Source organism: Trachypithecus francoisi, unplaced genomic scaffold (assembly GCF_009764315.1).
Source record: "Trachypithecus francoisi isolate TF-2019V2 unplaced genomic scaffold, Tfra_2.0 Lachesis_group13, whole genome shotgun sequence".
NCBI lineage: Eukaryota > Metazoa > Chordata > Mammalia > Primates > Cercopithecidae > Trachypithecus > Trachypithecus francoisi.
In genome coordinates, this window is record NW_022681458.1 from 127,195,522 (window position 1) to 127,208,487 (window position 12,966).

Genomic DNA, 12,966 nt, shown 5'->3' on the forward strand with positions numbered 1-12,966 from the left:
AGTCCAAAGGTATTCTTTCCTATAATCACCAATTAGCACCTGTCACAGTCATTTTCCTGGGCAGTTGATGAGAATTGAGATTCTGGCAGGCTGGAGATTTCACTAAAGCCCTCTGGTTAATAACGGTGATATTCAGAGCAGAACTAATAGCTCACGCTTGGAATGAATTCTCTCTTTTATGTGACCAGATTCTCCCAGGACCTGTACAGTTTGATTTTTTTTCTGTGCCCAAGAACTTTAACAAGCTATTGTTAGCCAGTAATAACTTTTGGAGCCCCCCTGGCCAGAGAGCAGAGCAGTTCATCACTGAACAATACAGCTGATTTATTTTATTATTAAGGGAGTTTGTAAGAGGACGATTCATGCTTCCTCTGCTCTTAGGTAATTCCCAGAGTCTGCCATCCTTCTCAGTATTGCCACATTGACTCCCATTGCTGCAGAGCTTATGCTGTGCAAAATCCCATCCAGAACCAAAACTACAGAGACAGTAGCCAAAGTGTGGGCTATGCAGGGAATGCAGTGTCCTTGGCTTTCTACCCATAAATGAGAACCTCATCCTTATAGAGGGATGTCCCCACCCAGGTCACATTGGTGCCTCTCTCTTTATGCAAAGTATTACAGCACCTGCAAGACTAGATCGCACTGATTTGTTTCATTGTGAGTCTCCTTATGTAATTGTGCATCTGTTCATGCCAAAGGCTCTGTATGATTTAACTTTTGGACCAAACCCAAACCTAGATCCTAACCCTCAGTAACAATGACTGGGATTAGCACAGCTAATTTGCTTACCCAACATCTGTTGTCTGGTTTCCTGACAACAGCACCTCAATTTTCTTTGGGGGAATCATCCTTTATTGGGTGGAGTTAACTTTCTCCCGGGCAGCAGGGTAGAAACAGGACACTGATGTGGTCTCTCCAGTTCACAGTGATTGGTCAGGCCTGGGCACACCACCCAATTCATGCCAAGGAGGGAAAAGGCCATTTTTTCCTGCAATTATTGGGAAATAAAGCTCTTTCCATGGAGATTCCTAATTTGGCAATCTATAAGGCAGTATTTGGCAAGATTTAAGGCTGAACTACTGGTGAATATTTTTATCATCACACACAGAGAATCTGACTAATGATTAAGAAAGATGGAGGAAAAACCTCTTGGAGACAGAGTCAGAATTATAAGGACATTGAGCTTCTAGAACCACCTCTTCCTGAAGTCACTGCCCTTTGGCTCTTAGACACACTCATCATCCTTTGCAGCATCCTTCCATTCTGAAAATAACTCAATGAGCTAGGTGCTCTACAAGCAAGGAAAAATAGACTTAAACTGTTTAGCACGTTCCCCAAAACAGTAGCGTAGTATAATGGTCAATTAGTGTCTGTTAAATTGTTAAGTTACTAATTAACTTAGCTGAAAAGCAACAGTTCTCATCTAATTCACTTTGCAACCAGCCAGCCATATGAGAAAAAGGGGCCCTGTGCTCTTGCATTGTGGTTTCTTTTCCGGTTCCTCCCTGTCTGACCCTCTTGTGGACCTGCGATGTTCACTGGCTTTATTATTCATCCACTGCACATTGAATATCTGCCCTGGAAAGCATCTAAATTCTGTTAACCACCAGCCTTGCTCAGTACCACACACTAAAATGTACATCCATTCCCTACCCTCCCTCTCCCTGGCTTATTTACTAGGGACCATGAGGTCAGCATCTCATAAGAGGAAGCCTGTTTCCCTCTCCTTGGCCTGTCGCTTTTCCAGTCCCGAAGCTGGGTCCCTTTATGGCATCCCCTCCCACTCCTTTTCCCCCATCCCTTGGGTCAGGTGTCAATCAATCCTGACAGAGACCAGCTGAGTGGAGAGGTCGGGAACAGCCTCCACGGGGCTGGAGCTGGAGTGTGTTTCATTCCAGCCACAAAAACATGGGGTCCAAAGACCTCGAGGAGACAGAGAGTCAGCATCTACAGGGGAGAGCCAAGTTTCAGGGACCAGGGCAGAGGAGCAGAGGCCAGTGTCATGGTTTGGTTGTGGAAATATCCCAGATACACCTGAGGATAGGAACGGGGAACAAACAGTTCTGGACAACTGCTAGGAGTGACTTGAGGGCAGCAAGACACACGATGACGAGCAGACACTGGATGCGGCCCATCATCTGCTGCATGGCCTTGAGCTCATTAATCACTCTGTGCCCCACTTCCCTGGTCTACCAAACATGGCTAATGATGATGCCTATGGATTTTCTCTTCTGAGGTTTTTGAGAGACTTAAAAAGAGCCAGAACATGGAAAGTGCTAGGATATGGCGGTGCTCAATGACAGACAGAAACGGCCATCAGCGCTGTGGTGATTATGTCCCACAGCTCTGTGCCTGGTCTCTAGATGAACCCAAATGACATCAGTAGCATCCGGCAAGTCAGAAGTCTCTCCAGATGAACCTAATCCCTTCTGTCTCTCCTTTTTTTTTTTCTTTTTTTTGCTTGAAACTCACTCCTCTGTCATAAAACACATGTTGCTCCTGCAAGAACAACCTAGGATTCTCCCATCATGCATGACAAATCACTTCTAGGATCCAGCTCAGCCTGCGAGACCCCAGCCAGCATGGCCCACCGGGATGGCTATTCCAAAGAACAGAGATCCATTTGGAAATGGAAGGAGACCCACCAACCACTTCAGGCCCACCAATGTGGTGCTTTCCCAGAGGAACTTGCATCTTAACAGCATAAGGGACCTGATATAAAGGCTGTTTCCACTGTTGTTTCCCAAGACCGGGGAAGCATTGTGGTTTTCAGCTTCCAGGTATTTCCCACTTTCAGGTTTTTCTCCTATGAACACCAGCACTTTATTCCCCTGCGTAAGGGAGCAATTTTGTGCTCTAAAGGAACTATCTAGAGCTGGATGAAGAGGGAGCTACTGAGTCAGGATTAGATCATGCTCCTCTGTGTGTTTAGCTGAGGTCCCTTTCTCATAGAAATTTTATATTCTGCGTACTGTCTGCATGATATAATATGTGTGGACTGGCAAATAGGAGCATGTCTACACTAGTACAGCTGGATTTAGCACAATACGATTAAAATGGAATTGGCCACATATTCTTGCATGCATCCGGTCATGCTGGGAACAGAAGGCTTACTAACTAGTCGTCAAAAAATACAAAGAAGGAAGGAAGGAGGGAAGGAAGGAGGGAGGGAGGGAGGGGGGAGGGAGGGAGGGAGGGAAGGAAGGAAGGAAGGAAGGAAGGAAGGAAGGAAGGAAGGAAGGAGGGAAAGAAGGAGGGAAGGAGGGAAAGGAGGAGGGAAGGAAGGAGGGAGGAAGGAAGGAAGGAGGAAGGAAGGAAGGAAGGAGGAAGGAAGGAGGGAAGGAGGAAGGAAGGAAGGAAGGAAGGAAGGAAGGAAGGAAGGAAGGAAGGAAGGAAGGAAGGAAGTCTCAGGTTGTCACCTGTACTTCTGGCCAATCCACTATAAATTCCCACAACTCCCTCCTCAGGTTCTGTTATTTGCTAGAACTTCCACAGAACTCAGGGAAGCACTTTCTTAGATTTACTAGTTCATTTTAAAGGATATTACACAGAATATCTAGATGAAGAGGTACACAGGGCAAGCTAAGCACAGCAGCTTCTGTGCCCCTGAAGTTTGGGGCTCACCATCCTCCACGCACATGGGATGTGTTCTTGTTCACCAACCTGGAAGCCCACTGACCCCCCCTTATTTTAGAGATTTCTATAGAAGCTTCATCAAGTAGGCATAACCAATTTTTAACTCCATTTTTAGCTCCTCTCCCCTCCCTGGAGAATGGGGGTTGGGGCCTAGGACCAAAAATTCCAGTCTAATCACAATTTGGTCTTCTGGCAACCAGCCCCCATTCTAAAGCTATCCAGGAGCTCACTGAGATAAACTCATGAGAACTGAGGTCAGGGTTTTGAGACCAGCCTGGCCAACATGGTGAAACCCCATCTCCACTAAAAATACAAAAATTAGCTGGGTATGGTGGCGGGCTCCTGGAAGTCCAGCTACTCGTTAGGCTGAGGTAAGAGAATTGCTTGAACCCGGGAGGCGGAGGTTGCAGTGAGCTGAGATCACACCACTGCACTCCAGCCTGGGCAACAGAGTGAAACTCTGTATCTATAAGAAAAAAAAAAAAAAAGATTCTCCTATCACCCAGGAAATTCCACAGGTTTTAGGAGTTCTGTGCCAGGAGCCAGGGCAGAAACCAAATATATATTTTTTATTATAAATTATGATATCACACACATATGATCCTTTAATCCTTAGATTATTTTTCTCAGTTTCTTCTCAGGTAATTAACTTCATGAAAAGCTTCACTCTGAATGTTAAACCCCACTGCTATAAACCATTCTGTGTTATCCCTTGAAGTCCTCGAAAAATATCCATTACTTTGTGAAACATACCACCAACGCATTCATAGAACAAGGATGCTGCAGTGTTATAACAAAGGAGAGAAAGGAACCTATATTCATCAAATTACAGGTTATATTTCTTGCTGAGATACACATGTTCTTAATATTGAAGAAAATGCTAAAAACCTGGACATGTGAAGTGACCTTAGAAAAATAAAATATTTTTATTTTGTATATTTTGTATTTTTGAAGCTAACAACTTTTCATTTTCTCTACAGAATCTTTTTTTTTTTAAGAGTAAATGTCTTTGGTTTTTTTTGTATTATTTTACAGGAACTAACTCTAATTCTGCCTTCTTTCAGATCTTGGTTTATTGTTAAAAATAAATGCCTTTCTTCAAAGTAACCTCCCACCTTTTGTGCTGTGCTTGGAAAAGGAAAGAAGAAAGTTGGCCATAAAGAAAACAAAGACTTTGGCTGGCATGAGGTGGGGATGATTTAAAATGCTTCCACCCAATTGAGAAGGAAACCTATGGCCCTTTAAAGCTGAACTCCTGGAACCTGCATTTCACATAATTGGAATCAGTGTGAATATCACACGCAGCAAAATGAGAAAATGTCACTGACTCGTCCTTCTTCAATGAAGAAATGCTTGCCTTTCTAAGGGCTTGAAAAGGACCTGCTCAGCAGAGAGCCATTTTTTTTTCTCCATTCTCTTTACTTGTGAGTCCTATTTTCCTATATCCTTGGGGAAAAGAAGCCTCAAATCAGAAAAAGGTACGGGGCAGTATTGCCTCTGCGTTTTCTTTATAGAACTCCATTCATAAAATACCGGAGGACACCTTCTGCATTAATGAGAGTATTGCCTACAACTGAACCTCATGGTGAGGAATGAGCAAGTGAGGGTGTGGGGTTGCCCTGGGGTGAGGCTTGCTTTGGCCAGGACCATGCATTCTGAGTGACAGTGAAAACTTGTCAGCTCCCTGTCAGTGACAGTGACTTGTCACTGACAGCTCCCTGAGTGACAGTGAAAACTTTAAAATCCACAAGGTGACTCACAGCTCAGTGAAAGTATGAGAAGGGTGGCTCAGCAAGCCAACTTCCTGGGTTTAATTTGGTTTCACTTCTAGCTTCCAGATAAAATACGGAATGCCCAGTTAAATTTGAATTTCAGATAAATAACAAATGTTGTGCGGGATGCACTTAAATGGTCAGCTCTCAGGATCTGTGAGTTCTGCATCCATGGATTCAACTAATCATGGATGGAAAATATTCAGAAAAAAAATAACGATACAACAATAAAAAATATTACAAACAAAAAAATACAGGCTAACAACTATTTACGTAGCATTCATAGTGTATTAGGCCTTATAGGTAGTGGAGAGATGATTTGAAGCATATGGGGAGATGTGCATAAGTTATGTGCAGATACCACACCTTGCATATCAAGGTCTCAAGCATCTGTGGATTTTGGTATCAGTGGTGGGGTGGTTAGTGGCGGGAGGCGGTCATAGATCCATGCCCCACTGGTATCAGGTTTTGTTTCATGCACGAGTCACACTCCCTGCCCCTTCCTGTGGTGGCGAGTCCCCGTGGTGCCTGATGAACCAGCCTCTTTGCATTCATGCCTTTTGTAGGCTACACCCCTTCAATCTTGGCTGGCTTGAGGTTCACTTACACCCCACTGAATGTGGCATAAGCTTCTCTGAGTGCCTTCTAACCTAGGCCATGGATGCCTATGCTTTCTAAAATGCTGCCTTGGAATGCAGGTTCTGGTGGCAGTTGGCATCGTGCAGAGGTACCCCTCCCTTCACTGTGCTCATAAGGAGTCCAGCCAGCCATGTGGAGAGGTCACACACAAGTGAGGATGCTTGGCCAGCCTACGGTCAGGGCTGTGAGTGAGGGAGTCATCGCAGAGTTCAGCCAGGTCAAGACCTCAGGTATCTCCAGCTGTGACCAGCATCCAAGGGCAATGACTCATGGGTTCTTCATCTAGTAAGTCAGGAATTTGACAGCTAGCCTGAGCTCTCTGGTTTGATTTGCTATCACATGACATTAGTCATGGAGTCACAGCACTTTTGCCCTCGCTTGCCCTCTCCTGGCCAGTGGTCCCACCACTCATCAACCTCCATACACCTTCATCACTTTGCAGCAGCCTCTCTGCTGTTTCTCTGCCTCTATGTTCCACCCTCTGCTTCATCCCCAAACTACATCCTTCTGAAAGGCAGACTCTCTCATACCACTCCAAGATTCAGTAGTTTAATATTGTCAAGATGCTCAAGCTCCATAGAATAATTTTGAGAAGGTTTTTGCTTTTTCCTCATGACCAACACCCACCATTCTCCCTGCACACACGTGTTTGCTTGGGCCTCCTACAAATCTTCAGACGCCACTCCTCCAGCCCCCTAGCTCCAGCCTGTCTTGCTTTTGAGCCTCTGTACTCTCTGTTCCCTGATTCCTTCTACTGGGAACATCCCTCCCTCTCTTAAATCCTGGGTGAATACCCAAACCTTCAAGAAGCACCTTTGAAAGGCCGAGGTAGGCTGATCATGAGGTCAGGGGTTCGACACCAGCCTGATCAACATGGTGAAACCCCATCTCTACTAAAAATACAAAAATTAGCCAGGCATGGTGGCGCATGCCTGTAATCCCAGCTACTCAGGAGGCTGAGGCAGGAGAATCTCTTGAACCCGGGAGGCGGAGGTTTCAGTGAGCTGAGGTCAGGTCACTGCACTCCAGCCTGGGTGACAGAGCAAGACTCCATCTCAAAAAAAAACAAAACAAAACAAAAAACAAAAAAGAAGAACCTTCAGCCATGGAAGTCAGTGTTGCCCTCCTCCCTGCCCCACTCTATGTTATGATCACAGTACCTTCAAATCAATTGACAGTGACAAGAGATACCTTTGCCTGTCAGAGCCATCCAGAGAAGTCAAGAAAAACCCATTCGAAAAGAATTACTTTCCAACCTGTTTCTTAATTCCTAAAACACCTTTCCCATTCACACACCTGCCCTCATAGAAGGAAGTCTGTGACCTACATCCATGCCCGTGGGTGCAAAATAAACTTTGCTATAAGCAACCTTGGTGGATGCAGGGAACAGGGACACCGCACGTGCTCAGAGAAGGGTACAGAATGCAAAGATTGGTCATTGCTGGTGTGCTCAAGGCCACACTGAGTGCTTTCTCACCATCTAAGTCCATCATACCGAGCCCAGGGCTGAGCTTGCTGTGGACGCCCAGCCACCTAATACAGTGCAATAAAACTATTAAACTCCAAACCACACACCTTCTATTCCCAGGGCAGGATGCCCCAGCCCCTGGAAGTTATCTGTAAAGAGATCCCCTGCTGGCCTGTTACCATTGCTCAGGGTGCCTCATTTCCAACCCACGTGTCCAAGGATCCCTGTTCCAAATACTTCAGCAAGGGTGAGGGATCCTGGGGAACTGGCATTTGGTAAAAGTAGATTCGATTCCTCCACGCTCCACTAGGCACTATCAACGAGCACTGTCTCATTTAAGCCTCTCTCAATTGGAAATATGTTTATCTGCCATGATTCAGAGAACCCCAAAGCCTACAAAGGTTCACCGACTTGTTATCGTCACATGACTAGTGACCTAGCCAGACGCCAGCCCAGGTCTCTGGGACTCCGGGCATCAAGATGATTCTACTCTGCCACGCACACGTCTCTGGCTTGGTACCTGACGCCACAGAATATTCATTCCAGCTCCCTGTGCCCTTTTCTATGTTAACTTTCTTCTAGCTTCAGCAATGATGCTATTACAGGTTTCTATTATTTGCAGATACTCACTGTGGGCAATTTTTCTAGAAAAAAAACACCCTGTCTGTGCTATGATAAGGTGTGTTCTGTGCTATGATAAGGTGTGTTCTGTGCTATGATAAGGTGTGTGTACCAAAAGCTTGCCATTTGCTTTTTCACCTTTCTTTGTCTTTTGACAGTGGATATTTTTCTAAGTCCCACTTTCCTGCTGGTCTTAACAGCATCCTATTTTTAGAAAATTACTTCTTATGGTTCTTCTGATGCACCAGAAGCCTCTCCTCTCAAATGTGATTTCCATTACACCATGTTTCCAAAAGATGTGAGAGGGCAGGAGATACGTAGTAGTTTGAAGTGCCAGAAAGAAGCCTTTAATTGAGCAACAAAATAGGAGGTTTGGATGCACTCCTCAAGCACAGGGTCCAGAAAACAAGAAGCTGGGGCATTTGCGAAGAGAAAAAAAAAAAACCAAGTCGATTCCTCACAGACAGCCTCTGGAGAGGAAATCTCAGTTTTGCAGAGGAATGAGGAGTGGAAAGGTGCCCTAGAAAAATACCTGGAAGAAGGTTCTGGGAACCCAGATTAGCTGGCATTTCCAGTCTTCATGAGTCAATAAAATCCAGAATTCGTGAAAGTGCCTTTATGGGTAGGTGGGGGTGATAGAAACCTCTGTAGGTATTCATGTAGCTATTTTTAGATTTTTTCTATTTTTATATTACATTTTTTTTTTTTTTTTTTTTTGAGATGGAGTTTCGCTCTGTCGCCCGGGCTGGAGTGCAGTGGCCGGATCTCGGCTCACTGCAAGCTCCACCTCCCGGGTTCACGCCATTCTCCTGCCTCAGCCTCCCAAGTAGCTGGGACTACAGGTTCCCGCCACCTCGCCCGGCTAGTTTTTTGTATTTTTTAGTAGAGACAGGGTTTCACCGTGTTAGCCAGGATGGTCTCGATCTCCTGACCTTGTGATCTGCCCGTCTCGGCCTCCCAAAGTGCTGGGATTACAGGCTTGAGCCACCGCGCCCGGCCTTATATTACATTATTAATCAAGATTTGAAGATATTTGTGAGGATATGCACTATAAAATCAAAAGAACCGAGCATTATGTGTGTCACACATAGGTGCTTAACAAATATGAGTTCGAGTGAATGAATGAATGAGTGAATGAATGGAGAAGACTGCAAGAAGAGACCAGGTGGTATGGATGGAAACCTAATGAACTGAAGAGAGGCAGGTTGTGAGATCCTACACACTGACCAATTTGGCTACCAACTTTTTGGAAGGCCAGTGTGGAAAGAAAAACAGGACCCTGGAATCTAGCCTTGATTCTCCTGCCGACCGTTTTGGGGTCTGGAACGGTTCCTCTCCAGGTGTCCACTTCTTTACTCATTGCACGACACTCCTGTGAGCCCCTGACGGGTGGGACCTGCCCCCATTCTCATCTTCCTCGTCAGAAGTGGCCCCAAGTCCCTCAGTAAATGTTTGTTGAATGAATACTCTCCATTCATTTTTACAGCCAAGCCTTCTGTCTGACGTACTTCACATGATTTACCCTGTCCCCTTTCGCTTCATGACACTGACCACAGTGTAGAGCTCACCTCCCCTGCAGGTGAGATGGGACGGGACACCCAGCACTCATCACCCACCTGGCTCTCCCCAGGCTCTCACTCAGGAGCTGCCCATGGCACATGCTTCACTGCTCTTCTGCAGGAGCTGACATCTCCAAAGAGATGTGGCAAAAGGACACTAGGACATGGACACTGGAGCCACAAAGTGCTTTTCTGGGAAGCTGGGGGAAAATGCCTTGGGAAAAATGCACCTCTTTAGTAATCCCTGAGTCCCTGATTCCTTTAGGGAATTGTTCTCTGTGCCCACCCACCAATAAATCGCTTGGCACATGCTGAAATGGAATCACAGGGCCATCTAATGCCCATAGTGTTAATGCCATCCTTGTTTTGAGAAGACATCCCTTATTCAGTGGGATTTTACCCTATATTGTGGTTAAGACAATATCCTAGAGACAGGTTCTTCAACTTTCAGGATAGATTAATGCTTAGGAAAATAAACTGTATACAACACTCTTTTTTGCACCTACATTCTCTGATTGCAAATTCTGACTACAAACTAAAGATATGTTCTTCTGGGAAACCTTTTGGTCTGGAGACCACATTTATGCACACAAACAACTTATTGATATACACACATCTGAGAGGAAAGCATTTCCTAATAAATGATTAATGGCACTGAAAGCTAACCGTTCAATGGGAATGCAAAAGAGCTAGGCTTCTTTTTCATATTTGCCAGAAGAGCTTAGCTATATAAAAATGGAATAAAAACAAACAAGGTGGTCAATTCAACTAAGCAAGATATTTGAATGGAATATTTCCCCAGGTTTTTCTCAAACCCCTTCTTAAATCTCTCAAGCAGGAGACATGATGCTTCATTTGGTGACAGAATAGCAGTCCATCAAACCAGGATTGGAATACTCCTGGAAATGGGTGCATACCCACAACTGGGTTGATCTCTCTCTCGCTCTCTTGCTCTCCCCCTCCCCCCTCCCCGGCCTATATATTCTCTCAACTCATGACAGTATGAGGAGAATCTAGGGATCATGTTCATGAAGATACAACAAATGCCTTTAGGGAATGTAGAGCAAATAGGTTCACTTACAGATTCTTTGACTCTTTTTCCCAGGCATCTTCTGTGGGCAATACTAAATGACTGAAGAAATATGCATCAAGAGTGGCAAAACTATGAAACTGCGGCAGAGCCAACAGAAAATGTAGCAGGGAAGGAGGGGGAAGGAGCTATGTATTTAAGAAAAAAATAGAAAAGGTCTCCCTACCCTATGAGTCTTCAGCCTGAAACCAGGCAGACGGAGCCCCAGGGCTGTGGAGAGCTGTGACGTAAAGACTGGAGAGTATGGCATGCAAATAGGTCCAAACTTTAAGGACAATATTTGACATTCTAGGGATTACATGACTTGAAGGGGTTTAGCAGCCACACAAGAAAAACTCACAGTTACGTACTTACTACTACACACAAAGACACATATACACACACAAATACATTAATGTATATATGTATACATATACATGTATGTATACATATTTTCACATTTAGGGCACGCAGCTTGTAGAAAGTTTTAAAATACTGAAAAATAAAATGAAAATGCAAAGTCCCCTGTCATGACACTGTCTCTCAGTAGCATTTTGGGATATTTTTGAGGTGGCTTCTTTTCCCATGTAGTTAGAAAATGGAAAAGTAGCTTTAGAAAAATAAAATTTGAGAGATAGTCTAATAGAGAGAGATAATTTAAAGAGTGGAAAAGATAGATACATCATGAGAGAAATGCAAATTTAAACCACAATGAGATATTATCTAACACCAGTCAGGATGGCTACAATCAAAAAGTCAAAAAATAACAGATGCTGGCAAGGTTGTGGAGAAAAAAGAATGCTTATACACTGTTGGTGGGAGTGTAAATTAGTTCAGTCATTGTGGAAGAAAGTGTGGCAGTTCCTCAAAGACCTAAAGACAGAAATACCATTTGACTCAGCAATCCCGTTACTGGGTATATTCCCAAAGGAATACAAATCATTCTATTATAAAGACAAATTCTTGTGTGCATTCCTTGAAGCACTATTCACAATAGCACAGACATGGGCTCAACCTAATTGTTCACCAGTGATCAACTGGGTAAAGAAAAAGTGGCACATATACACCATGGAATATTATGCAACCATAAAAAAGAACGAGATCATGTCTTTTGTGGGGACATGGAAGGAGCTAGAGGCCATTATCCTTAGCAAACTAACACAGGAACAGAAAACCAGATACCCCAAGTTCTCACTTATAAGTGGGAGCTAAATGATGAGAACACATGGACACATAGAAGGGAACAACACAGACTGAGTGCTATCAGAGAGTGGAGCATGGAAGGAGGGAGAGGATGAGGAAAAACAGTTAATGAGTACTAGGCTTAAAAACCGGGTGATGAAATAATCTGTACGACAAACCTCCATGACACCAATTTACCTACGTAAAAAACCTGTACTCGTACCCCTGAACTCAAAATAAAAGTTAAAAAAAACATATATACTACAAATGTAAAGGCACATATGAACATATACATTAAAAATCATGCTGTATCCATCATTTTATATTCTGCTTTTTTCCATTTCTTATACTACATATTTTTCCTTGCTATTAAATAATCTTGGAAATAGAATTGTTAAGGGCTGATTGTAGTTCTACATTTGGACCTGATTTAATTTATTTAACTACTACCCTATTGTGAATCACTTTACATTATAAATATAGTATATAATATGGTATATGATATATAATATATAAATATATTATACGAATATAAAGCCCTTTATATTATACATATGTGATATATATTTATATAGATATATAATATGTACATATGTATATGTATCTATATACATACATATCTCACATATTATATAAAGCCCTTTATATTATATAAAGCCCTACTTGAATATGCTAGAGAGCCAGAAAGTGAGAGATAATTTTTTCAGCCAAGATTAGGAAGAGGGATGTCAAGAAAAGCAAGCTCAATATTTGGCACAACTTCTCCCCTTAAGTGATTGCCAATTTTAAAAATAGCTAAAGAGTAGCTGGGAGGCTGATTGGGTGTTTTATCCATGCTGTCGGTTTGAGGGTACCTGAACTGGAGAGCAGAGCCTGCCAAGGACAAGATTGGCAAACAGCACAGGATTTGTACTGGCTGTTGTAAGAGCTATGCTGTGTAAATAAGACAGAATTAGAAGGATACATGAACCCCAAGTTTTAATCATCTTAATCCCTAATTCGATTAAGGCTTTTTACCCC